Raw genomic sequence first — 14,706 nt, 5'->3', positions numbered from 1 at the left:
TACTTAAATTTGTATTGCAAACATAAAATCTGGACATTTACAAAGGAAAAGGACTTTGTTTACACCTTCTGCATTAAAACAAAATAATATTTAACGGTATGGTATGAGAAGACGCTAGAGTCTTCCAAATTTTAAAATCGGTATGAGAAGACGCTAGAGTCTGCCAGTTAGATTAGAAAGTTAAAATTGACTCAGTTGAAAAAGTTGAAAAGTTAACAAGTAATTAAGCGCTTTAGTAATTTGCAAGTCGGTTTTAGTTTTCTACTACTATTTAGTAAATTTCCTAAAGCAATAAAACTAAATGGAATTTATTCATTGAATAGAAGAAATTGCGCCAATAGTATAAACTGATGCGAATTTTTATTTTTATTTTTTATTTTTTATGAATTTTATTCTTCACGCTGGATGGACAATTGCAATGCATCTCAAATCATGAAACTAACATCGTTTTTAGTTCGGGGAAAAAGAATAAGAATAGTTTGCGTGTTAAGAGTAACACTTTTAAATAAAGTGATAAAGAGTAGAATAAAGCCAATAAGTAAACAAACATTTTTTTAACTGAAATGAACAAGGTAATATGATGAAACGATTACTTTCTACATTTAAGTTGGTACACTAGAGTACATATTAGTATTCTTGTACGGTCTCGTGGTACAGTCCTCAACTCACATGACTTAACAACATGCGAGTCATGGGCTCAATCCCCGTATGGACCGTAATCAAGACACAGATCACCAAGCCAAGAGTGGTACAGGTATGCCTTGATCGGCATCGGATTCATGCCAAAAAAGTTCGAATGATTTGAAAATAATCATAGACCACGGCATTTAATATACAAGAACTTTAGAAACGTCTTCATTATTGTCCGAAATTCTCGAAAACTATTCATTGGATCTTAGACATGATTATCATGTGTTTTTGCCTTTAAGAACCAATTATTTGAAATGAATAAAAAAAGTATTTAAAACTTTGATGAAATCAATAAAAAAGCTAAACAAAAGCACCCTACCGAGTTTCCGAGTTTATAGCAGTCGATTTTTGCGTTTCCTAATCCGGTCTTAGTGCCCCGTGGCTGAATCGAGCTTTCATCACAAATAAAGATAATGTGGTGATGAGAACCTGACGTAAAACCAAACGACTTTGCGTTGCGGCCGACAGTTTGAAGCCCGTAAGGCCAATCGGATCAGAACAAAAGGAGGGAAGAATTGCGTCCTGCTACAACCCTGGACGTGTTTTGCCTCGCTTCTTGCCCCATTTCGCTCATAATGATACCATCTCGCTTGCGTTGATACGACGCTTGCCTCATTTTAGCGTGAAATGAACGTGAAAATCGTGCGTGACTTTGATGGTAACGAGAAATGAGATGCTTGCGAGCGCTCCGCTCCAAAGTCGGCGAGGGTATTGGTTTTGAGCGCAGCGAAATTGGATAGTGAATCTTTGGCATTTCGGGGCTAAGCTTTGGCGCCGGCGAGTTTTGTTGCGAGCTGGTTGAGGATGTCGAAGCTTTGATAGCATCTGAAAGCTTAATGCGGTCTTGGGGGAAATATGTTATTCCTTTCACGAAGGCAAAACGGGCAGCAAATATCAGACGCGTGAGAATTCTGGCACTGTGGCACGTATTGGAAAAACGGGTCAGCGAACTTTATAGTTGGTAAAGTTGAACTATTATATAAAAGGGAGAGGAGGGGGTATAGCAGCCTTTCTGTTGGATAATCAGTAACTATTCATCCTCTGGAATGGGGTAAGAAAACTATAATATTCCTGAAACGTTGCAAAAATAAAGGCTCAACAAGTTACAATCGATTAGTAATTGACGGGGCTACACGCAAGGAGTACTTTAAAAGCGATTCCTATTTTGTTATCTAAAATGCTTCTCCAACTGATTTTATATTTATCTTCTAAATAATGCACGTATATGTTTAACACTTCTTTCAACTCTTAAAAAAAACCTTTGTCCTAAAAAAATGCAATCATTGAATTGAGCAAATATGTCTAAAAGGGAAACGAACCTCGTTCAAACTTGTACAAACCAGCGCGTCTTTTCACGAGCCGTGCAAGTTTTTTTTTTGTAAACTTTAATTTCATGAAAAGTGCTATGAACGAAATTGTGTACATAAACGAAAACAAATTGCCCAACAATTTCGAAATACAAAAACCCTAACCTCACCCAAACGCTTTGCCATTATTTCGTGGCCCATTGACAGCTAAGCATTATTTGAGGTTTACCGAAACTCTGTCACAAAAGCGTGAACAATGAAAGGTCCACTGCCCAGTAGAGAAGCTCTTACTTCAATCAAATTAACGAACGGGAGACGATTTTAAAAGTTGATGAAAATTTGATTACTTTCAGAATTGATCATCGCTTCCGGGGAGGTCGGCACAAGATGGGAAGGTAATCCGTTTGCATTGTGGAAGATAAAATCCCCAGCTTATCTCTCCCGAGCTGGGAAGCACGGAATCACAGGAAACGATTGGACGCAAAATTACCGCCTTTTTTGTGTGTGGATAGTTGCCAACCATAGTGAAACGAATTGTAGCGTAAGTTTGTGCTGGGATAAAAGATGACATTTATTATGCACATTACTGCTTATGGAGATATTCTCTGGGCCAAAGGGCCTTGAAACAATGACACTGAGTTGGGTGTCTGGGCAGCCCAGAAGTCAGTGGACAAACACTTCCCGCATATCGCATAATTGCTCTCCGCCAACGGGAGCTTCATTACTTCCAGCATTGATCGCAGAACCCAGCTACAAACTCGTAATCCAACAAGACCCCGATTTGTGACCGTCGCGCAACCCGGACGGGACCGCAAGCACAAGCCTAGCCGGTGACAAAGATAAAATGAAGTTCGAAGTCAGCCATGCTTCACTAATTAAGTTAATTACTGTTTTTCTCTCATTTTCGTGTCCTGTCCCGTTCGCGAAATGCTTTCTGCGCGATACGGTTCGAGGTTTTTGCCTAGTGTTTGTGTAGAGCTGGTATTCTCACGATTCAAATCAAGGACACACGCTCACGTTCCCTAAACTGTCCCTGGGCTGTGAAGTTTCAACTTCAAACAAGTGCTACACGACACGGAAATGTAATTTTGGTAATAGGCGACATTTCTAGCGTTCGCTTCACTTTCTTCTGAATGGTGTCAGTGGGTCGAGTGCGGTATGGAAAACATACTTCAAACTTTTTCCCCCCCCCCCCCCCCCCATCGAAATTCGTTTCTTTTTTAAGTATAAGATACGTAGCGGGAATCATTCTCACGGGAAATAAATTGGAATTTTATTTTCAATTTTATTTTACATAGACTCTCCGAACGTGTTACAATAAATTTGTTATTTACTATAGTAGTGGCAAGACAAGCTTATCGAATGTAAAATTAAATAAAAATCAATATCCAAAGAAATGAAGTGTTTTTCACTTTGAAATAATTTTACGGATCAAATCTCGGAGCAATTTCCAACAACGTTCATTATTTACTCAGTGTTATCTATACTAGTGTAGACACTCCCTACACTAACTACTCAGTGACTAGTGTTAACCCCTGCACAGTAAACGGTTCGTCCTCCCTCAAGATGATGGTCCATCCCATTACAAACCATTAACATTCTGCGTTACTAATCTCTTCCGCACGATTTATCTGTGTGTCGACCGGTTCACTTTCAAATCGTTTCAGCTGCCCTTCCAGCAGTTGCTGCAGGGAATAAATTGTTGTGCCAAACAGCTCCAGACACTCTCTCACACACACACACACAAACAGCAAACGAAACATTCCGCAAAGACACACGAGAAAACACGCACGCACAACTAACCCTGAAGGCAAAAACGTGCACAGCAAGCAAAATTGGCCACAAATCCTCACAGCACAGAACCAACGGATGAACCGACCGGTTGGTGGCGTGTGCTTTCGCTCCCTCCCTCCCTCTTCTCTCCTCCCTAAATAGCACCACCGATCCTATCGCGCGAAGCTCTTCTCAGTTAATTTAAAAGGTTAATACTGAAGCAAGTGTCCTTTTTGACTTCTCTAACGAAACACCCGTCTGTCATCTTATTGTTTTGCTGTGCCACATCACCACCACTGCTTTTCGAAAGGCGACCCCCACCGCCGTATCGAACGGGCATGAGGCGCCCGAATGTCTTGAGATGGTTTGGGGAGAAAAGAAAAACACACAAACACACACACACATACACAAGCAGAGCACACTATAGGGAGGGTTCGGAACGGGTGAGGAGTGTTTTAATTTTGCACCACACGCTCGTGTTCACCTCTTTGTCGGTCCCGGTGAGTAAAGCAGCAGCAGCACCACCACCATTATTCGGTGATGAGAAATGTGGCCCCCACAGCCTTTGTGACTTGTGTGTTTTGTGTGAATAGACGCGTCTGTCTCACTGTCCAGTGTCATTGATCCACCGGTTTTAAAGTTAATTAAAACAGTTTAATTTATTCGAGCAACGTCTTGCAGAAAACGGTCCGTAACCGCCGAAAAAGGATGAAAATCGTGCGCCCGTGAGCCGTTCCAGGGCGCATAAACTTCGTGAATACGACCCCTTGACAACTCCGATCCGTACGCCAACCAAACGAAATCGGACTAGCCCCTGTTTGCCTACCTACCTCCCGTCTTTGGCGATGTGCTCGTTTTTTAACCTTCGTCACGTTTTCTGGCTGTGGGAAAAATTTGAATTTAAAAGTAGCAAAAGCCACACCGTCCCAGAATAAATGAATAGAACGGTTTCAAACTGAGAAGGACACAAAGATAAAACAAAAATATCAGCAATATGTGCGGGGTGGGGGTTTCGAATGGCGTGGTAGTGCTGTGTAGAGTAAACAGCGCGATGAATCAGCTGGTAGCTAAGAAGGCAAACCAAATAAGAAAGGCCGTTTGAACGACGCTTCAGGAAACCGGAACGAACGATTGGTTCTCTCTATCTTTCTCTCTCTTTCTCACTATCTTTCTTTCTCTCTCTCTCTCTCTCTCTCTCTCTCTCTCTCTCTCTCTCTCTCTTTGAATGCCTTAAAGGAAAAGTTAGCGATCAAGATCGGTAGCAAACAAAAGGGATGATTGTTTGTTGTTGTATTTTCCTTCTTATGCTGGGTTGGTGACTGTTCAACCCGAAGCATACTGCCGTTGTCAACGTAACTTTCTGGTTTATGTTTTCAGCTGGCAGTTTTTGCATAGCTCATGCTCCACTAACCTAACGAAGCTAAGTTTGCTGCGGCATGGCAGGTACGATGCCACCTTGGGTTAAGTTACTTATTTTCCCAGGGGCAGGAAAAACGCCACCACTGAGAAGGGTTTAATGGAAGAAATATGACCGATTAAGCGTTCTATTGATTTTCTTTCCATTGGTTCCGTTGCTTTTTCTTTTAAACAGGGATAGCTATGTCGAACTTGCAAAAAAATTGACCAAGCCCGGCGAAACAGTAAGAAAAAGTGTAACGGTCAGCAAAAATAAATAAAAAAGCATCTTTAAGGAGTCATTGCTGTATTATAAATATCGTTACAGCAGTCCTTTGGAAGAAAGATGCATCCTCATCCCCAATGCTTTTTTTTTTTTTTGAGCGTGTATTAATATCGCTTTCTGGTTTCGATTCTGCTAATGGATTTAAAGATTTAGAATTACTGCATAAAAGATTAATTGTAGCAAGAAGAGCACTAAATTTCGATTCATGCAAAAAACTCCTACTTTCCTGCTCAGCGGTTCACCATACAGTGAAATGAATCGTTGTGAGTTAATGATTAAATTTAGTATATGTTAGTCGATGCAGGTTGTGGTTCCAAATTAAAGATAAGAAGAAGAATGAATAAGTTTTGGTTTTGTCATTTGCTGAAATCTTCAACTGAGAAGCCTTGATATCTAAGTTTAATTTATCTGCTGATATCTGTTTGGAATTGAATATGTTTAAAGTTTATTTATACACTTTCAGTCCAAGCCAGTGTACTATGAAAACATAAATATTTTGTAATAGTTCGAAAAAACCGAATGGAGCCCTGAAAACAAAACCGATTGGTAAGCAAAAGAAAATTCATAATTTGTCTACCATGACACCCCGGTCGCCTTTATCATCACAAACTCAACCCAATACAACCAGCCTGTCCACACTCCCGATTCCCCTCCCCCCCCCCCACCATCCCACTCAAAGCGATCTGACACGAGATCCGAACCGAGGGAAAATAAATTGAGCACCGGGGATGCCGGATGCGGATGCTGATTTATTTTGCGTTCGTGACATTATGCCCGCCGGAAGTACAACAAAAGAGTGATTCGCGCAATTTTGACCGGTACCGGCGAGTATCGCGAAACGTGAGATGGGATGGCCACCAACCACCCGTGAAGGGCGCCTCCTATCTTTGCCTACAATAACCCTTAGACACCGAAGGGTCACCGTGCTGCAAGCGAAGGTGCTGGCAGGGTTTCGCTTCTGCCGATCTCGTCACCCACGGGTCGCGCGGCATAGCGAGACGGCATGCTTGAGCACGTTATGGCACAAATTTATTCCCCGAACGTAGGCACTCTGCAATTCTAATGTTTTAAGCCATTAATGGGTCGGTCGTGCTTGCTGCCGGGGCCGGGGAATCCTGATCCGGAAAATGAATGGTGGCGAATATTTTCTGCAAATCGCCATCCGTCTTCCGGCGCGGTACGGTGTCGGGCGTCACGGTGTGTGCGAATTCATTAAAACTTGTCTCGATGTGCAATGGTTGTTTAGTTTGAGAAATGGTTTGCTCTCCTTTTCAACGGTGAATTGTGCTGACGAGTGAGCTTTGCAATTTATATTTTTATAAATGGGTCTAACGAAACTGTTTAGTTTGCCTCTTAGTGGTGAGAGGTTCGTGTTAATGAGCAAAGGTTTCGTAATACGTTAGAAATATTACACTTAAGTACTGGTGTGTTGTTACAATCGTGTCAATTAGCAATGATGGAATAGCAAATAATGCAAAGCAAACTGATTGCAATCAGTTCATGTAAAGGCAGATAATTGATTAATTAACTAATTAACGTTAATTACGCTACGAAATGAATGTAAATATTGATCGGGCATAAATAACCAGCACAAAACACCCTTGATAATGTTGAATAATTACGGCATATGCTGGAGCCTCGTACATCTGACATAGGTTGCGTGCCAAGGTTGATACCATCTACATAAGAAGAAAACATAAAACCGTTTCAGTGTGTCGCGATACTTTTCAATTTAGTTTGGAAGCCATGTTTTAAAATTGTTATGAATGTCATTGGAGAATTGGTTTCCGTTTACCACAATGAGACTACAATGCTTTACAGACAGACAATAGATAATCCCATTCGAACAAAGAGATCCTAAGCCGCGCAGATGATCTTAAACACGCAAACAAAAGACCATATGGATGCTTGCAGACGAATTCCAAAACTCCTCACAAATGCGCTTATTCTATCATTCCCATTGGTAGCGCCGCTTTGTTTGCTCCGACAAACGGAAATAGCACCAGCGTGTATTTAACCTACCTTTAACTTAATCGTCAAGCGTGAAGAATTCGACGCGCAGTTTTTTTAACCCACTGGAAGCAGGCAGCGGAGCTTCTATTTTCATTTTGCTAACCGATTTGGGTTAAAACATGCTCCAATGTTCTCCAATGTCTAGCGTTACGGAACGACAAACGCCTGCCTGCCGACAAACGCCTGCTAGAATGCTGGTTTCAAAAACGATGATAAAAGAAAATAACACCAAGAAAATGGCGCCACCTGACAACCCGTCAGGGCAGGGGTGCTGCTTCCTGCTTCACCATCATCATCGGGGCTCGCTCTGTCGTTCCGTAATAGACGATACGCTAGAGCGCAAGAAACAGCGCTGAGCGCTTCGGTGTAGAAGACAGCCGTTTAGGCATTTATGTCACGGATAAGCCTCTATTGCCGAACAAGGAACATCAATCTAGCGCGTGGTGCCAGAAAGCTCGTGCATTCACAATGCCGTCCGTACCGTGGGCCACCCTCAGCCCGATTTCCACCGCCCTGTTACGGTGGTTCAAAGACAAGACAACATAAAAATGAAAATCCTAAAGCCTACAACAACGCCAGCCAGGCTCGAGAGCGCTCTGGTCTCTATTCAAGTTGTGTGCATTTATGATGATTCCTCATATCTGGAACACTAACCTGGAAATCGCTTCCTGTCGCTCGATCGGAACCGCACCCCAGAACCTTCCCCGTAGCTGCTTTCGCCGTAGCCTATTTCTCTCCCCCCGGGGAATGAAGAGTGTCGGCTAGACCCTTTTTGTACTATCTAATAGCAAACGACTGCGGGGAGGATGGCTAGAATGGTTTCACTCAGTTGTGTCTATCGGCATCGGCGTCGGTAGCCGTTTGGGACATCAGGAGCACGACTGCTGGCGGACACCGTAACAACACCAACAACAACAAAAGAAACCCCTCCCCCCCCCAGACGGGAGACGGTCCCGACAATAAGGAGCCGCTTCCAAGAAAGATGCGAAATGAAGCCGTTCTTAACTGATCGCCCGCTGGTCCTCGCCCTAACCTCGGACAAGCGTCGCACGGTGCGGGCCAGCCACCGGGAGCTCAATGGCAGGTTTATGATGCTTGTATGAATAAAGATTCTGCTCTCGTTTGAAGCACAATAAAAGTCATTATTATCTGTATTCATATCGTTCTCGAGAGACCGACCTGTCACGGGCCCCGACATGAGCCCAGCGGAGAGGAGGATCTATCAGCTCAATCGTTTTCAGTTTTCGGGAAGTCGACTGTTTGTGGTTCGGTTTCCTCTCCGTCCGGAACCGCTCGACCGACTGGACAAGCATCCGAGACGAACTTCTTGGCTGGGACGAGCCTCTGCTGCTGCCATTGTGCAGTCCTTCTGCAACCGAACGAGACACCATTAACTCGGTGGCGATATCTTGTGTGCGATAAACCGACAGGAGAAGAAGTTTCAACCAATGGGGAGCGAAAAAAAAAGAAGTAAAAGACGTAGTGCAACTTTTGAACGGCCCTTTTCCTGTTCCTGCCAATCTCTTTTTTCTGCTAACGATCCGAACGGATGCCTCTTAGCCACAGCAGGTCGTTTTCCTTCCGTAGCGGTTAATGTTTTGTGAAGGAGAGGTGCACACTTCTGAGGGCAGTGGTGAGAGAGAATCGATTCGCTTCGAACAATGCACTTATAGAGCCGTATCTTTCGACGATTTGTGCATCTGTTTAGGCCTTTCTCGAGTCGAAAGCGTTGTACAAAATCAACACAAACACACTGACACTCACCAGTCGGCCAATTGATAGTCTTCGACCTGGAAAGCACTGTGCACGATTTATCGCCAAATGGCTGTTCGTTCAGGCGGGCTGACAGCAACAACAACAAACATGGCCCGGATTGTGCTTTAAACAGCTCGCAGCCACTGCACCACCGTTCGATAGGAGAAACAAAACAAACAACTGATTTGCATGTTGGCTAGCTTTCCGCTCGACGAATGCTAACACTGGTGCCCGGCATCAGCTTCTTCACTCCTTACCAAAGCTGACGACGTGTGAGTTGACACAGCTCGCCGCTCCGCAGCGTCTTCGTTGACTAGAAACATACAGCGTGCTTACGGAAGGGAAACCATACACTACGACCTAAGGCATGTTCAAGCTGTGGTTCTAGTGAAGATGTTGTTCGATTTGTTCGAAGCAAACGCTGACGGCTTTCAGTAACACATCGTGCACAGACGGATCAAATCCGCTTCAAAACCTCTATCACAGCCCGATGTGTCCGCATCCATCCGGAGGCTCGGAGTGAATTTAATCTGGTCCAACTAAATAGATAATGCAGAACGTTTCGATTGAACAAAATCCGATCTGTTCCGGACTGGGCACAGACGCTGTTCAGTATCGGCACCGGCTGGTCCGGCTAAGAGCAGGCCAGCGGAATAGTTCCTAGGCGGGAATCACTTCCTTGGAGGTTCAAAATTTACCCTTCCCTCTGAGGGACTGTCTCAACCATTTCCCCAGCGATAAGTGTTTCGCTTTTCCCAGTTGGGTTGGTCAAGATTCAATGTAGCCCTCCAGGGGGGAAGAACTTGTTGTCGACGCTTCGAGCTGGCACACCGCAAACAGCTCCGAGAGCCGAGTACGCCGCCGGGATGGGTGAGGTACTAGGATGCTAAACCACACCGTCTTCAAGCGGACTTCTTCAACTCCATTACCGTTTCAATTAAAGTTTATGGTACGACTTACGGCTATCTTCAACAGTTGGTCCCCGTCTGGATGCTTTCCAGTGTTGAGCGAGCGGAAAGTTGTCTCATTTTATAATTGCACGTTTTGCTCCGGCACTGATGGACAACAGTATGCTGGATATATGAGCCGATGTCTTCCAAAGTGTGTGTGAGAAGGAATTGTAACATTATCGGCTGGGATATTCGCTGTATTAAATCCTGGTAAAGTTATTTTTTTATTATTCGTTAAATTCAAAGTTTTGCTGGGACTCTTTAATGCCTGTATGGTTTGTTTGTTGTAAAACAACACCCTGATTGAATTGCATATGACGCTCCAAGGACTTTACAATCTACATTGTGTGCTGCTTCTAGGTCCTGAAAAACTCATACTCATTACGTATAACCCGTTGTAGTGGTACTTCAGCTCATTTGAAATCGAACCAAGAAACATAAACAGAACAAACGAGCATTAATCTTATTCCGAGGGATAAAAGGATAAAATCTTATTCCAACCTTAAAGTGGTAAACTGTCTTAACATTTTCTCGAATTTCTCCGTGAACAAACGAACAAAGTTTATCTTGCCTCCTACTCGAAACTTTGGCATTAATTTTCTTTTGATCCCTCAACATGCTCAAGGCATGTGTTCATATTTAACTACACATAACCACAGACCGCGCGCGTGGTATCGTACTCGGTGGAGACGCCGAGTAACCCAGCAACTCGGGTGAAGAAAAATCATTTAAATCCCAACAAACCCGGCCCTGTCTAGACACCAAGTCAATCAAAGGAAATTTGTTTCAAGAGATCTGCCAACTGAACCGTATGTGTTCGTGTGCCCGCTCATGCATGTGAGTGGGCCGAGAATCAGAAATCCAAAAACTCGCAACATTTCTGGCTAGCAACTCGTGAGCACGCACGTGTACATTTGACACGGGGAAAAGTCTAGGCAGCAAGCTATCAAACGTCGGAATACGTACTGAGTAATTCAAACGTCTTTCCTTTTTGCCCGCACATTCGCATTGATCCGCATATTGGGCAAGGCTTGGCTCCTTACCGACGGGCATCGACTCCCTTGCCCTCATCGGCAGTAAAACTGCAAAATGAAACCCATTAGCTAAAGGGGATCCGCTACGGGTGTTGTGCGATGAGCGCCGTACAGTCTTGCAACTGTTTGCCTACGTGTCGCGGCGGCAGCAGCAGCACAGGCAGCATCATCATTATCATTCGCATCATGATCCTTCCACGTCATCAGCAAAACCCTCTAACCGCGTGTGTCGTGTTGCCGGTGGAGGCATTATTGCGCCATTACGGTTATCGTCGGCTTTACGAAACGCGTCCCTGAGCTTCCCACTCGATTTCTTCTCACCCCTATCCCATAACCCTATCCATTGGTTGGATTTTCTTATCCTTCCGCTCCGAGCTGTCGGGTTTAGCAGCAAACCCTCGAGTAAAAAGGTAAACTCAATTTTTCAAACCTTATCCGGCTCGTTTAAGGGGATGGAATATAAATATGGAATGTTTTTTTAATTACATTTATAATCAACATACGCATCACCATCATCATCATCATGATCCTTACCTTGCGCAAGGTGGGGTGAACGGGGCGGGACGGTGAGTAGCATGGTTTTAGCCTAATACTACCATTAGTGGTACAGCAAGCGTACATGCGTTATCCCTTGAGCTGTACGAGTCGGCAACGCATCGTGAGATAAGGTAAAGCTAATCAAAAAACGTCAATCTTATAATACACGATACACGCTGCTGCCAAACCGAGACAGGGTTGTTTAAGAAGTAATTACGTTTTGATTAAACGCATGCTAGCGGGAAAACAGGGCTTGCGTAAAGCCGTACCAGCCCACAAGCGTGCGGGGAAACGGTTACAAAGAAATCAATTTCTCACCACAGCGCACAAGCTTTCAGGGAAAACGTTCTTTCCAGCGAATGTTCGTTAGAGCAAATCAATTTTGGGAATTTTTGCCAAATTTCGCAACCATCCGAAATTATGGTAAATGGAAATTCTGCTTAAAATGTTCAATTACTGACAAAAAACTCCTTCGAAACGGAAGGAGTGGATTTTTTTTAGGAAGAACGTTATGCTCTTTTTAAATTTACCCTCTGAATTCAACACCGTGATACATTTCATCGATTCCATTTCCATTCGCTTTAGAGAGAGAAAGAGAGAAAGAGAAAGAGGGAGAGAGAGAGAGAGAGAGATAAAAAGCGCAAAATGCAATTAAACGAATACACAAGCGAACTTAACTCCCGTACACAAACAATTGCATCTCGAACGAGCAAACATATCAAACGCACCAGAACATCAAAGGGATCGCGTGCGGGTAACGTTAGCGCGATTCTTCACTTTTATGTTACTTGTCAAAAGAAACACACTGATAGAACCGTGTTGATTTTAGCCTTAATTTAAACTGCATACCGGTTACGAGTATTTCATCACACTGTTGGCACAATTTTTTCTAAGGGTTTGAATGCTCTTTCTTGTAAAAGAATTCATTTCTTTACACACGCTCGATCGACTGTTTTCTCTTCATATTTTACCATCGTTTTACTTTGCTTTAACGTTGGATATTTGATTTACCCACTACACTGAACCCATTAACACTCAACGCTATCGCACATTATCTTTTGTTAATCTATTGCTGCCGTTCGCCAAATTAATAATCCAATTTTGGGCGCTCGTTCTATTATTTGGTCGTTATCGGGGTTGTTTTTATTGATGCTGCTTGCACAGGCTGCGCTCCAACCATCTGTTTCCGTACACCATTACACAACACACACACACAAACACACACACACACACACACATACATACATAGCACCCGGAAGTCCCACACATTCTGCAGGATGGAGAGTACGTTTCGATTCCGCCCTGGATCCGTTTGCGGTTTTTTGGCGTAGGTGGAACGCACCGAGCGCCCGCGGGCCTGCACACAATCAAACACAGCACCGGAAGCGAACCACTGGAGTACCTTTTTCGCGGCCAGCACTACTCACAACCACCAGGGACCACCATGCCATAGGGTGCGCATGTATGTGTGTGTGTTTCCTGCTGCTGTTGTTGTTGTGGTGAATAGACCCAATTTTGTTTACCACAAAACTCGGTGCCTCGCTTCCGGAAAAAAGGGATGGTTGATGAAAATTCACTTTTATTTTATTTTCTTTTTGCACCCAGGGTTCGGGGCCGGCTGTGGCCCCTGCGGGTCAAGCCGAGCAAACGGCGAGAGGTTTGGCACGGCTGGCAAGACGCTGGCGGAATTCCTTCTGCTTCATTTATTTTTAGCACACAGTGCAATATTCACGCGACGCTGCCCGGTTGGCGGATGTGATCGTGGCTGAAGTTGCTGAGAGCACAGCTACAGCATTCCGTTTTTTTGTTTTTGCTGTTGCTGTTGTTGTGTTATATGTTTTGTTTTTGCAAAACACGCACGCACGCACGCACGGAAGCATGAACATACTCATAGGGAGCATGTTTGAAAAATGCTCAAACATCACATACACACAAGGGAAGGCAGGCAACAACTTTTACTTTGCGCGTTTGCACTTTATCCCATTGGCACACTCGAATGTAGTGACAGATGGCTGCAGCACATAGCATATTTCTTGACTCGTTATTATTTTTCAAACAACCGCACTCCCCTCCTCACTTCCACCTTTTTAATCTTCCCATCGAGCACCACCAAACCACTGCCCTATCCTTGACAGTGATATTTTTGTGTGCTATTTGCTACTTTTCTTCCAACTTACGCGTTCGAAAGTATGCACCAGACAGCAGTATCAGCCCATGATCAGCGTATGCGTACGATCATCTCGTGCCCACTCGCCCTAAGGCTCACTGTCACTCATACACACACACACACACACGCTTCGTCTAACCGAATCCAACGAATGTGCCGCGAACGTCCGCGAAATCGCGTTGCCGTCTTCGAGCCGAACCGTCGCACGTTCACAGCAAGACTGACGCCGGGTCGAGATTCCTTCGCTGACAGAGCGATGCTCAAATCACAGCAACATTGCAATCTCCGTTACCATGCGTTACCTGCCATGCACACGGAGCACCAGCCAGCCAGCCAGCATTGTGGGAGCGCAACATTCCTGTCGCTCTTGGTGGAGTAAAATCGGGGTTTTTCCTTTTACGTGCCTCTCGCACTCTCTTTTTTCGCTCTCGGGCGCTCTCGCCTTGGATTGACTGCTCCGCGCATATTTTCCCCATTTTCTCAACGGTAACTGTGTGTGTGTGCGATGTATGGGTTTGTTGTGGGTCAGGATTCTCCCGCTTGGAACAGTTTGGGGTAGGAAATCGGCATCGCATTTGCTCTCCACTTTGGCTCTCGCACACCTTTCGCAGCAGGAACGATGCTGGCCATTTTCTGCCAGCATACTGACAGCATTTTTTTCGGGAAAAACGCGCGCACAATTTTAGCTCTCCCGTGGTTCGCACAGGTTGAGCACACTTTTGCGACTACGCTCCAGCTGTCAGCGTTGCCTACAGGAATTGGGTGTAAGTGTGATTGTTTTCATTCGCTTTCACCGATT

At 44.4% G+C, this 14,706-nt stretch overlaps 1 protein-coding gene across 7 annotated transcripts in view; it reads right to left on the bottom strand.

Annotated features, from left to right (window-relative positions):
* The window catches only part of LOC121603668 (protein eva-1-like), a 90,306-nt gene extending 76,148 nt beyond the window's left edge, over positions 1–14,158 (bottom strand). For 2 of the 7 annotated variants that reach the window (XM_041932745.1, XM_041932749.1), the window contains exon 1: positions 13,918–14,155. The gene's annotated coding sequence lies outside the window, so the exon portion shown is untranslated. Of the gene's footprint in view, positions 1–11,737; positions 11,992–12,468; positions 12,554–12,589; positions 13,812–13,917 lie in introns of those variants that run through there. The other 5 variants (XM_041932751.1, XM_041932750.1, XM_041932746.1 and 2 more) reach the window with 5 other exon arrangements.
* Between the last annotated feature and the right edge of the window lie 548 nt (positions 14,159–14,706).

Source organism: Anopheles merus, chromosome 2R (assembly GCF_017562075.2).
Source record: "Anopheles merus strain MAF chromosome 2R, AmerM5.1, whole genome shotgun sequence".
Classification (NCBI taxonomy): Eukaryota; Metazoa; Arthropoda; class Insecta; order Diptera; family Culicidae; genus Anopheles; species Anopheles merus.
The sequence above is the reverse complement of the archived record's forward strand: the minus strand, read 5'-3'. Positions and strand labels throughout refer to the sequence as shown.